The sequence below is a fragment of the Octopus sinensis genome, linkage group LG1, assembly GCF_006345805.1.
Source record: "Octopus sinensis linkage group LG1, ASM634580v1, whole genome shotgun sequence".
Lineage (NCBI taxonomy): Eukaryota > Metazoa > Mollusca > Cephalopoda > Octopoda > Octopodidae > Octopus > Octopus sinensis.
In genome coordinates this window covers 128,716,580-128,729,505 of record NC_042997.1, presented here as the reverse complement: position 1 = coordinate 128,729,505, position 12,926 = coordinate 128,716,580, and the positions used below count along the sequence as shown (strand labels likewise).

General features: G+C 34.9%; 1 protein-coding gene across 2 annotated transcripts in view; it reads right to left on the bottom strand.

Moving 5' to 3' along the window:
* Window positions 1–12,926, bottom strand: part of LOC115216733 (low-density lipoprotein receptor-related protein 6-like) — a 719,088-nt gene that overhangs the window by 229,097 nt on the left and 477,065 nt on the right. The window lies entirely within an intron of this gene.

Genomic DNA, 12,926 nt, shown 5'->3' with positions numbered 1-12,926 from the left:
GCTATATCAGGGCTGACCTAGGGTTAAATAATAACAGCAACATGTACACTACATACTGTCACGCAACCATACCACTATCAACTATATCTACCATCATTCTTTCTAACAAGGAGCAAAGCTGTGAGAAGTGAAAAAGGGGTGGATGAATTAGTATGTTATTATATTCTGTACTTTCAATATTACACTTTCAACATTTCAAACTTGTTTAAAACCAAGGCAAAGAAAAAATTATAAGCATGCAAACACTGTTTTGTCTTCTCATTGACAAAGAAGCAGCAAGCTGGCAGATTCTGTTACAGCAAAATACTTAGCAGCATTTCTTCTGGCACTTTATGTTCTGAGTTCAAATGCCACCAATGATGACTTTGCTTTTCATAATTTTAACAGTGATAAAATAAATACCAGTTGAGCACTGTGGTGTAACTGACTGACTTGCCCCTCCCTTCAAAATTGCTGGCCTTGTGTAAAAATTAGAAAGAATTAATAAAGAAGTGGTGGTATGGTGTAAAAACTTCACTAATATTTTTACAGGATAGGTGCCTGGTACAAGTTTGAGAACCACTGCTCCTCCATTATCTCTACTACAATGGCTCTCTTACCATTCTGTTGATATGTCAGCATCAGCAAAGTACTTATAGTCAAACTAGCAAGACACAACATTTACCTTCCCCAGTCCAACTTGTTAACCACTTTAATACTGTGACACACTGATACTTCTCCCTCTATAAATTATTCTCTTAGTCTTTTGTTCTTGCATTCAAATTTCCACCGGTGAAGGTGTAATGATGGATGCTTTTCAATGATTCATTGTTTAACATATGGCAGGAGAGACGAAACAGTTTCTAAATATAACAATAGACTGATCATTGACTGAAGAGCAGAAAAGCATTTTCATTCTATCAGACAGATAAGTTATTTAATACATGGAGTATTAAAAACCTAACTGGAAATAAATTGTAAAAGAAAAAAAGAAAAAATATTAGTCAATGACTGACATTATTTTCATTTTTTCCAGTAACTATGGGAAGCAACTCCGGACATGTTTTGGTATTTATTCTGACATCATCAACAAAGCATAGACTTCTTCACCATACTTTCTGAAGTAGTGACGAAAGAATAAGTAATTAAAGGTATAAAGTTGTGCATTGGTTGAATTACAGAAATAGAATTGCTTATATAACTGATAAAACAGAAAGAAAGAAGATGCTTTTGATTTATAGGGAAGATAGAAACAAGACATTTTTGATTTACAAGGAAAGCCTTGATTTTGACAGTTAAATATTGTAGCAAATTTTTCAGTAAAAATATTTCAGCTCTAGTAAAATACAGTTTTATATATATATATATATATATATATATATATATATATATATTGCATAATAGATACATAACTGTATAAGGAGTATTCCACACATGCACACACAAATTATATACACATAGTTAAAATGTAATATCAGATACAGCTATAATTCCAGTATAAAGTATACATAATTCTACATATAAAAGAAAATATAGCAAGTAGTACAAAAAACACATTGCATATATATCTGCACAAACTTACATAATGATATACGCATTTAGCATAATTGATACACAATTGTACTCATGGTGTATCATATAGACAATTGTACATAGTTAATACTCAGAATGCACACACAATAATCTATCTATTTACATACACATATATATAAATCACACACACACATACACATTCCTCTTTATTTTCAGTCTGTGTTGTCCTGTACATTAGACCACTCTTTTAGTAAGTATACAATTTTTCCATAAGAGGTTGCAGACTTATCATTCAACTGTTCTTTATTTCTGGAGAAAGGGGTGCTGCTGGGAATGGTTCTTACGACACTTCTTCCAGTGCAACACAACTGAATTAGAGAGAGAGAGAGAGAGAGAGAGAGAGAGAGACAGACAGACAGACAGACAGAGAGGGTGTAAGAGAGAGGGAGAAAGAGAGAGAGTGAGAGAAAGAGAAAATGAACCTGGTGATACTTAATTTATCAAAGCTGGAAGAATAAGAGGCAAAGATGACCTTTGTTGGATTTGAACTCAAAACACAAAGAGCTGGAACAATTATCGCAACACATTTGTCTGCTGCTCAAATGATTCTGCCAATCCGCCGGCTTTACAGTAATATATATGCAAATATAAATAGAATATTATATAGGCAACACTACATTGTATACACACAATCCTATAGTGGAGAAATAAAAGAACCCTATGTATAAATAGCAAGTCAATAGTTATACATATATGTATATGTGTCTTCATACAAAAGACTACAGCGAATATATAGCTTACATATACATACAGAAGTTTATAGTGTACCCAGATATACAATCATACAACATTATTCATACAACCCCATAGTGTATAGCTACAGATATCCCCAGTGCATATGCATACATAATTACATATGTACATACATGCATATATACTTACATACATACATACATACATACATGTGTGCCTGTATGTGTACGTATGTATGTATACGCAACTGCAGATATTGATCCAGCAGAAAGTAAGGGTTACAGTAGAAAATTGATGTGAATATATTAATATATCAAAAAATATGTTCAGAAATCTGATAATACGGTTACTGAGGCAGAAAGAAAGTTTTATAATAATGTTCGAAAAGATAGTGAGTGGCAGTATGTGAATAGACGGAGAACGTGAAGAAGTAAAAGTGTTGTGAGAGAGGTAAAGAGGGAGTGAGAGATATCACTAACAATAGTCATAAAGAATGGATGAGTACTAAAACAGCTCTTTCTTTCTTTCAGATTTTGGAAGCTATAGTGTTTTATTGAGATACACTTCTAGTGAATATCTTTCTCTATAATAGAATAGCGGAGTAGCAAAAGACATTAGGATGCTGGCAATTAAGAAATGAAATAATAATAAAAAAATAAAGAAGTGGTATTATATGTGATATTTCTAATGTTACAGAATCCTATTAAGATAGAATATCATGTAGGCTTGGTTCAATTCAGCTTTAGCACTGACTAACAGAAACTCTACCCACCTACATGATAATAATAAGTCAATGGGGAGCCTCTACATAGTTGTTTAACCCACTAGAAAGAGCAGCCAAATTTCCTTACCAATTCAGCATTTTAATACATTAATGCTTTTAAAAAGAAAGACTGTGCAAATAACATAATACACTATAACTATAACTATATAATACTATAACACTATAACTATATAATCTAGTGTGGTGAATTGGCAGAATTGTTACAGTGTTGGATGAAATGCATTGCGTATTTGTTTCAGCATTTGATGTTCTGAGTTCAAATCCTATTGGAGATCAAATTTGACTTTTATCTTTTCAGGATTGATAAAATAAAGTAGCAGTTCTCTACATACTAATGGCAACACCTGCAATGATACTGAAGTCAAGTTGTATCAGTCCTTACCTTACCCTTGGACATTATCAGTGGCATGTAGACAGAAGAGATGCAATATGGGCAATAGCAGGTCTTCCGTAAAAGAAAAACAAACCTTGCAAGGAGCTGAATCAAGTGCAGATACATAGTCATCAATAGAAGCCTTACATAGATAATATCATTGGCATTAACTTGTATCTGAGTAGTTAACAGGTAGCGAGTGATTGAGTCTCTTCATCCTGAGGGGTGCAAAGGGTGCCAGTACCTGAGGTGGCTGTTCAGGCCAAGACAGTATAGAAGAGCTGGGGGCATTTATTGCAGAAAAGGGTTGGTGGGGAATGAGGAAGTGCAAGTTGCTCTTGCACTTTGTGTGTTTGATGTCTGATCTCTGCCTCTTGACATCTGTTCCATTGATGACAGCATGCCACCACTTTGGGTGTCCTTGGCAAATGTCTCCCAGGTATTTGGGTCAATGGAGCAGTGGAGGAGGGTGGCCTTGAGCTGATCTCAGAAATGGAATTTGGGGGTTCCCTATGATCCGGTGCCTGAGGCCAACTTCACAAAGAGGAATTGATGGGGGAGGCACATTTAGACATGCATATGATGTGTCCCAACCAATGGAGGTGGTTTTGTGCCATGGTGGCTTCAATGCTGGGCAGTGCGATCCAGAGCAAAACCTCTTCATTGGTAATATAGCCCTTTCATTGAATCCTCATGATTGCATGAAGTTTGTACTGTTGGAAACATTTGATTTTCTTCAAGTCAAATTGATACATCCTTGCCTCACAGCCATAGAGGAGCAGGGAAAGGGACAACAACTCAGAATATCATGATTTTCATTTCAAAAGACTGGATGGTCAAGACTATAATGTATTTGATCATAAGTCTGCTCAATCAAGGCTGACAAGAGTTTTAAAAAATGTTTGTTTGTTACATTTGTTTTATGTTAATTTTCCATCTTTGTATAGATTGGACAGATGTGCTATTTGAGATATTGCCTTACAGGGCTTCAATGGCTCAGATAATTTGTTGACAGGAGAAACTGACAACACCAAATGTCACAATTTTGTATGAGTGATGGCAGATGTAAACAAACAGACATATAATGCATGCACACCCATATATATGGAGGATTTCTTTTAGTTTCCATCTACAAAATCCTCACACAAGGCTTTGATCAGTCTAGGGCTATAGTAGAAGACAGTTACCTGAGACAACCCAGAGCTACATGGTCGGGTATCTGAAACCATGTGGTTGGGGTGAACAGGTTCCATATTTATATACAGATGGTGTATGTTGTAAGTAAAGAGGCTATAGGAATAGGGATGAAGATTAATGTTTTCCTTTGCTAGTTTTTTTTTTGTTTTTGTTTTGGATTTTAATTTTCAAATTAATAAAACTGATAAAATTTCATAAACTGAAATTGGATAACAGATGAAAATTAAAATAATTTTTAAAAGCGCAAACTGAAGCAGCAGCAGCAGCTGCCACCTTCACCACCATCACCCTTACTGTTTTAATATCTGTTTCTCCATAAAATTAATTGAAAATTCAAATTTATCATCATGATCACCATGATTATAATCATTGTTTTCATGCCTGTTTTACATAAAATTAAATTAAAAATTCAATGTTACCAATATTATTATCACCAGTATCATTATCATCATTGCTTTAAGATCTATGAGGCCCCTAAACCTAAGACCTGGCTATACTATTTCCTGCTATGTCTTCCTTGATCTTCTTCAGCCAGAGATAGAAATCCAATTTAAAAAATAAAAATGAAACTCAAATTAAATTCTTTTTTCATTAAATTTTGGTTCAAGTTTGACTTTTAATTTAATGATTTTAAACCCAGATATTCATTTCTGTAAACCTGAAGTTTATGAATTTGAAATTTGAACCATCCCCTCATTCCTCACTTTAACCCTTGCCAAAAATGAGATAGAAAAAGCACTTGGACTAAAATGTGTACGTGATGTAGTGAGAACAGCATCATCATTTTATGTCTGTATTTCATGCTGCCAACCTGAGGTTAGAGGGATCAGTTATTATTTGTTGTTACTGCCCCACCTCATTGATGGGTTGGAGGGCACTATCTTACTAATGTTCCATTTTTGGTATAGTTTCTATAGTTGGATGCCCTTGGAAAAATGCCAAAAATAGAAAATATTTACTTAATTTCAATATAAATGGGAAGATAACATAAAATTTTTGTGGAAAGGAGACACAGATTTTTGTGGCTAGGGGATAGATGATTATTATGATCAATCCAATCCATCACAGATCCTTTATTTTATGAAGCCCAGAAAGCTAAAAGGCAAAGTTGACTTTGACAAGATTTGAACATAAAATATAAATGAGGTAACTCAATGTTGCAGGTATTTTATCTGATAGTTGCAAGATTAACTACGTGGTTAACAAGTTCAATGGTAACTTTGTGGTTCTGGGCTTAATCTGACTGTTTGGCACTTTGGCAAGTATTTTCTACTGTGTATGAAACTTGTCTGACAGAAGCTGTGTTGAAGTCCTTGTGTGTGTGTGTGTGTGTGTGTGTGCGTATCTATATATGTATACACATACATATACATATATATGTATGTTATGAAGGCCACAGAGAGAGAGTTGTTGCACAATTCATCAGCAACAGAGAAGACCTAGATGAAATGCAGTTTGATTTATGTTCAAAACAGATACAATAAATGCTGTCTATGCACTACAGAAATCAGATGTAGAGAGCAAGAAAGAAAACTGTGCTGGTATGGACATGAGGGCAGTTGTATAAAGACAGGAAGTGGGAAATCCATAAAAACATGGAATGAAGTAATAAAGGCTGATCTCAGGACCTTGAGCCCCATGGAGGAAATGATAAAGGACCAGGATCATTGGTAATATACATTTCACAAGAAGATCTACTCAACTCTGAAATTCTGGAAGCACACTGTGTGTGTGTGTGTGTGCGCACGTGCACATACGTGTATGTCTATATTGGTGTAAAGCAGTGCAACAAATTTGCCATGCTCCAGTGCATACTTTGGCATGGTTTCTATGGCTGCATTCCTTTCATAATGCCAACCAATTTACAACATAGAATTTTTTGTATATGTTTTTGTTTTTTGTAGCACCAGCACTAGTGATGTTGCCATGCAGCTGGCAAGACTAAGAAAGAACCTCTTTCATTCAGTGGAGCTAGAGTGCAAGAAATTCTATTTCTTTACACTAAAATGTAACTTAGACATTTGATAAATAGAGATCAGTGAAATAATTACTAGACTGAAAGAAGTACTAGGGTTTGTGTTATTAAATGTCCTTGAAAGCTGAAGTCCCATGGCTAAAACAAAAACAATTTTTGAAAATACTGCTTGGATGAGAAGCTATCATAGCAACACTGAGAGTGTCTCTTTGAAGTGCAACTGAAATAGAAGTGAGTGAAAACAGAACTTAAATAAGAAACTGAGGCTAGATCTACTAAGTCATAGTAAGAAAATCAAATCAGAACATTATCTATTTGAAAATATTGATTTTCAATTACTATGCACAGAATACTTTCTGCCAGAAGTTATGTAGTTGATTGATTTGATCTGCAGCATATTACACCATTTTGGCTCACCTAGGCAAGAATATTCAAGTCATATTATCAAGATTGTTGTGATCAACAGTTCACATAAAAGACTGATTTCTACAAAAGTAGTGATAAACACTTGTTAAACCCTATGCACTGAATTATGTGGAAGTATGTGTGTGTGTATACACACACACACACACACACACACACCACACACACACACACACACACACACACACACAATTATAATTAAGTGTATCTAAGAGATGCCACCATGCTCGAAATAACAGTCAAAACCTGACTCTTTTTGACTGCAGTCTTGACTGCTATTTCGAGCATGGTAGTATCTCTTAGATACCCTTAATTATAATTTTAATAATAATTATTACCAATAAGGTTTTTCTTCTCATGCTGGCCACTTGATATGATCATTATTTTAAATAATGGTCTTATCCTAAAAATTTATATATAGATAGATATAGATATATACACATATACACATATGTAATATCATTGTTGCAATTGTTAGTGGTGGGGGGGACCATCCACCTTCCCATATTTGTACGAAACTCATTGATTCAGATTTTCTATAACTGGAGGCTATTACAGCTGCCAACCATCACCTGTTTCCAAGCAAGGTAATATTTCTCTTAGTCCTTTGAACATAAATATCTCAATGGCTGGTCATTTTCTTCACAAAAAATTGCAGACAAATGATACAGTTGTGTGAATGGTGATTCTATTTATAAGCAGAGTACAGATGCCCAGACAAGGAGACACAAATACAGACACACACAGAATGGGTTTCTTACAGTTTCTGAATTTGTGTGTATGTGTGTGGATGTTTGTGTGTGTACAAGGAAAAGGTTGACTGTTATTTTGAAGCTTTAGCCTATTAGGTATTCTTACTGTGGTTTAGTCTGGTTTTCAAATTTTATATATAGTAGTATTTTTGACAGAGTGTTCTTTTGTTCTGTGGAATAATGTATATGAAGATTAAGAGTGGTGTGAGTTTGCTGGCAGAAAGATGAAGTGATTATGTAGAAAGTGTGGAGGAGAACCCAAGCAATAACAAACTCCCTGTATCAAATCAGAAAAACTGTCTCCATCATTGCTTCCCCCCCATTCACACACTACAAATATATATACTTTTTTCCTGTCCTTCTCTTTCTCACTTTGTCCACTTCTGCTGCTGGCAATCACTCCCTATTTGATTCCATTCTCAGCCCTATGTATCCGAGACTGCATCAGATTGTCCTCATCCCTTCACTAGGCCTAGGTATAAAAGAAAGTAGTGGACTATCCTCATGCCTCTACTCTCTTTCTCCTCTGCTATTATCACATACTCTCACCCCACTCAGGGCCACACATTACCTACTTTTTATATTATCCCATCACTTACAAGCGACTGGTGAGAAAGAAAATCTCTCAAGTGCTGGCACCATAAAATGCACCTAATATACACCATAAAGTTGCTGGCAAATGAACAGAGAATGTATAAAGTCTGGAGGTTCAGTCATTCAACTTCTTGTATTGGGCTTGCAGCTGTGTAAACTCTTTTAAAGGCATCCAAGGGCCATGAGATGGTATTTAACCAAGGTGACAAGAGTAAGTCTACCACCAAAAAACAAGAATGGTCTCTTTGACAGGCTTCCACACAGTTTATCTGCAAATTTTTTACTCAGAGCGCCCTGCGGTAAGATTGAACTTGAAACCAAAGTAGTTGTGAGGTAAACTTCTTAGTTGACTATTTTGATCTTTGGATGTTGGATAATACATAACTCTCATATTATCCAAGTCTGAATACAGTCGGTTTTACGTTTGTCCAACATTACTAACAATAATAGATAGAAATTGTAACTAGAGCGTTCTAGCTGAGGTGGAGACAATAAAATCATGCAAATATTAGAGTTAATGTAATTATGTCAACTGTTGGTGCTATTAGGAAGCTGTAAGAGGTGTGCATTGTTAGTTCAAAGAGTTACTTATTTCACTGATGCAACATAAAACTATCATAATATCATACATTAATGGTAACATCATTCTAGAACTGCTACCTCTAATATCCATATCCATATAACAAATATATAAATTTTTAGCCAATAATCTATAAAGGCGTAATAAATCTAAGCCATTAATAATACAGATAAGGGGCAGTAGGAATAGCCAAGATAATAGTGCATTTAAACAAAATGACAAGCAGTATTTTAATGCTTTTTTGATTTCAAGTTCAAATCTTTCCATATTCTGTGAACTAGTTTTTATTGTTGTTTAGCCCAGGTAAACCCTGATTAAGCAGACCTATGGTCAAAGGCATTCTGTTTTCAGATATATTCTTTTCTTAGCACAATGGCCGAAGAGGAAAAGATTTGGCTGCCGTTTCTAGCAAGTTTTGTGGCCATATAGAAAACTATTCTGTTAAAAAATATTGAAGGAGTTTTTATCTACTAATTGCAAAGATAATCTTAGTTAATCATTAGGAATACAGTGAGCTTTCAACTCACTATATTCCATATCTAAGACCCCCACCACTGTTCCAAAGGTATCCTCCATTGTGGATAGTGAAGATAAATTTATACACAGATTCAGACATGATTGTGTGATTAGGATGCTCATTTCACATGTATGCAATTCTTGGCTTTGATCTCATTATGCAACACCTCTGGTATGTGTCTCCTACTATAGCTTTGGGTTCACCGATGACATATCTATCTGTCTGTCTGTCTCTGTGTACATATATATATATATATATATATATATATATATATCTTTATATACACACAGGTGATCATACTCCAGCTGCATGTATATGTATGACTATACAAATGTGCTTGTGACTACATATGTGTTTATGTTTACACGAGTCTAAAACCCAGCACTGTTCAAGTTATGTCCCTTTATGTACCATAACTTATCAATTTGACAACTATACACCTCAATGAAATAAGTACCAGACTGAAATAATTCTTGAAGGTGGTGTCTAAGCACGGCCACAGTCCAGTGACTGAAAGCAATAAAGGAATAAATAAATGAATATGCGTAGTGTTGAGTAGAGTATAAATGACAGATGTTATTATGTTGTCGTTCCACACCAATGATTCCAGTGGAGAAATAATGGTAGGTGTGTTAATTAAAAGATACATAAATATTGTAATAGGAAAGAACTACTCTACATAATAAGTATGGTGGTATGGTGGTAATATTTTGTATATATGTTCTATACACACATACACAGTGTTCTGGGTATTAAATATGAATATGGTAGCATATCACAAATGAAATATAGTGAGTTGAAAAAATTTTGATCAAATGATGTTATCCAAGCAATTAATAGTCATAAACTTCCTCTAAGTGTATTTCAAATTTAACAAGCAACAAAAGAAGCTACTCCAATTAGTTCAGTTGATCTAAGTCTTTGTAAAATATAGGCAGTGCTAAGGACAGAGTGGATCTGTTCTTTAAAACAACATACATCATTTTATTTCTTATGAAATTCCCCACATACACACGTGCAGATAAACACATATACATTGGTGATTTTATACAGCCCTGGACCCCTTCTACATAGCCCACATTGTCACCTTTCTACTCTGGGAATGTTCTCACTAACCATTAACTCTAGTCACTTTTTCCCCCCCTGTCCCTTCTCTACTCCTTACTCCAACAGTGCCTCTTCTTTTACTCTATCCACTCATCCACAACCGTCCTCTCACAACTCAGCTCAAGCTTCACCTTCTCACATCACCCTTCCTAGAGTCATCATATCTTCTCTCTTCTATTGTCTTTCAGTTACAGGAGCTACTTTAGGCCCTTAAGTCTTGCTAGTAGCATTAGTGCTGATGCCAAAATATACTCTGTAAACTGGTTGTCATTAGAAAGGGCATACAAACCATACCAAAGCAGCTACTGAAGCATGTTGCAATCCTGTCAAACAATCAAACTTATGCTTGCATGGAAGCTGGACATTAACTGATGATGATGATAATGACATCTATCCATATATAAGAATGATTGAAGAATATAAATAATTTGTGGAAATACCTGGATGATATAGTACTGCAGTCTGAATCAAAAGAGAGCCACTCTATGGTCATTGAACCTTCTAAAATTAACAGTCAAAGCACACTCCTCTATAGTCTTAAAAAGTGGAAGGGCAGATTTGAGAATGTGAGCCTAGATATACAATATGTAATAAAGCTGTGATTATCATGTATGGTATACCTTGATCATAGGTCTGTGAGATCAAAACTGACTCAACAACAGAAAGGTAAGATATACTGAATGATATATTCCAAGATATGATATGCTTGAAATGAGTTGGAATGCAAATGGCACATGTGCCAGTGACACGTAAAAACACTCATTAAACTCCTGGAGTGGTTGAAATTTGGAAGGGCATCCAGCCATAGAAACCTTGCCAAATCAGACTGGAGTCTGGTGCAGCTCTCTGACTCATCAGCACCAGTGAAACTGTCTAACCCATGCCAGCATAGAGAGTGGACGTTAAATGATGATGATGATGATCATCATCATCATCATGATCCTGATTGTGGTATGAATGTCATTGATCTGTTTGATTAGGACTGACTTAGGACTAAATGACAACGACAGCTAATACAATAGATAGAGGTGTTGACAGTAGCAGCTAATATCTGAGGTGGATACAAAATATTTAAGGTTTTCATTATGCTGACAGCAAAGGTGTTTCTGTCACAGTATGAAGGAAAATTCAAGGGTCAGTATTAAAAGTGTAATGTTGTATGACAGGAAATGAATTCATATAATGGATAAATATTACACATGTTTATGCAAATACATACAAACAGATACACTGTTTCTACCAACTAATATAGGCATGCACATCCTTATTCTCATAAATCTCAAGGAAATCTACTTGATAGAACAAACATTAATGGTCTGACACCCAATAAACATTAGCAAACAAACAAAAAAAAAACAATTCCAATGAACTTCAGACATATTGAATGAGACAGAAGGTCAGAAAAATAAATCGAAATTGGAAGAAAGTTTTAATTTAAAATGACAGTAAGCAAAACAAGAATAATGATGACCATCAATTCTGACAACTAAGAAAGTCAATTTCAATTATTATCATTGTTGCTGTTATTGTTATTGTTGTTGTTGATGTAGTTGTTTTTATTACTATTCAAACAAAAGATGTTATTATTCAAATAGTAGAGTTACAGCCCTCCACCAGCATATAGCATTTTAGGTGCCAATGTGCATTCTTCATAAAAGAAAAATACATCAACAACAAATTAATTCTTGTGAAGTGCTTCTTAAAGACAAAATAAACCTTTTTAGACACTTGAAATAGTTTCCAAAATCTAATCAACAAGATGAGTATTTACTTTGGTTTTTCATTTGGTTTTTATGAAAGAAGAAATTTATTGATGAAAATTCAGAGAAATGTTCCTCCCAAGCAGCTGCTTTGCTAATTAATATTTGTTGAAAATCATTTACAGTTCTAGGTTGTCTTTTTGCTCTTCTGTAGATTCCAACCAATGTATAGATGCTAAACCTACTTTGACAATAATTAATAGAATGCAGAATCCTAATGACTGATTTGAAGTTCAGTTTGCTACATAAGAATTTGCTAAAGAAATTTGCTTTAGGAAGCACTTCACCTTGGACAATTTTTGTAGGTGTAGGGAGGGCTGTGCAGTTATGTTTACTTTCCATCCATATAGCTTTGGGTTCAGTCCCACTATATAGCAATTTGGACAAGTATATTCTTCAATAGTCTCAGCCTGATCAAAATTTTGTGAGAGGATTTGGTAAACAGAAATTGAAAGAAGCTCATAAGATATATTGTCACCATCATTGTCATCATTTGCTGACATAGATTGGATACTGTGACAGGAACTTAGCAGGGCAGGTTTTCTCAAGCACAGCAAATCACCAACTTTCTTGGTCCTTTGTCATCTCCTCTGTAAGGC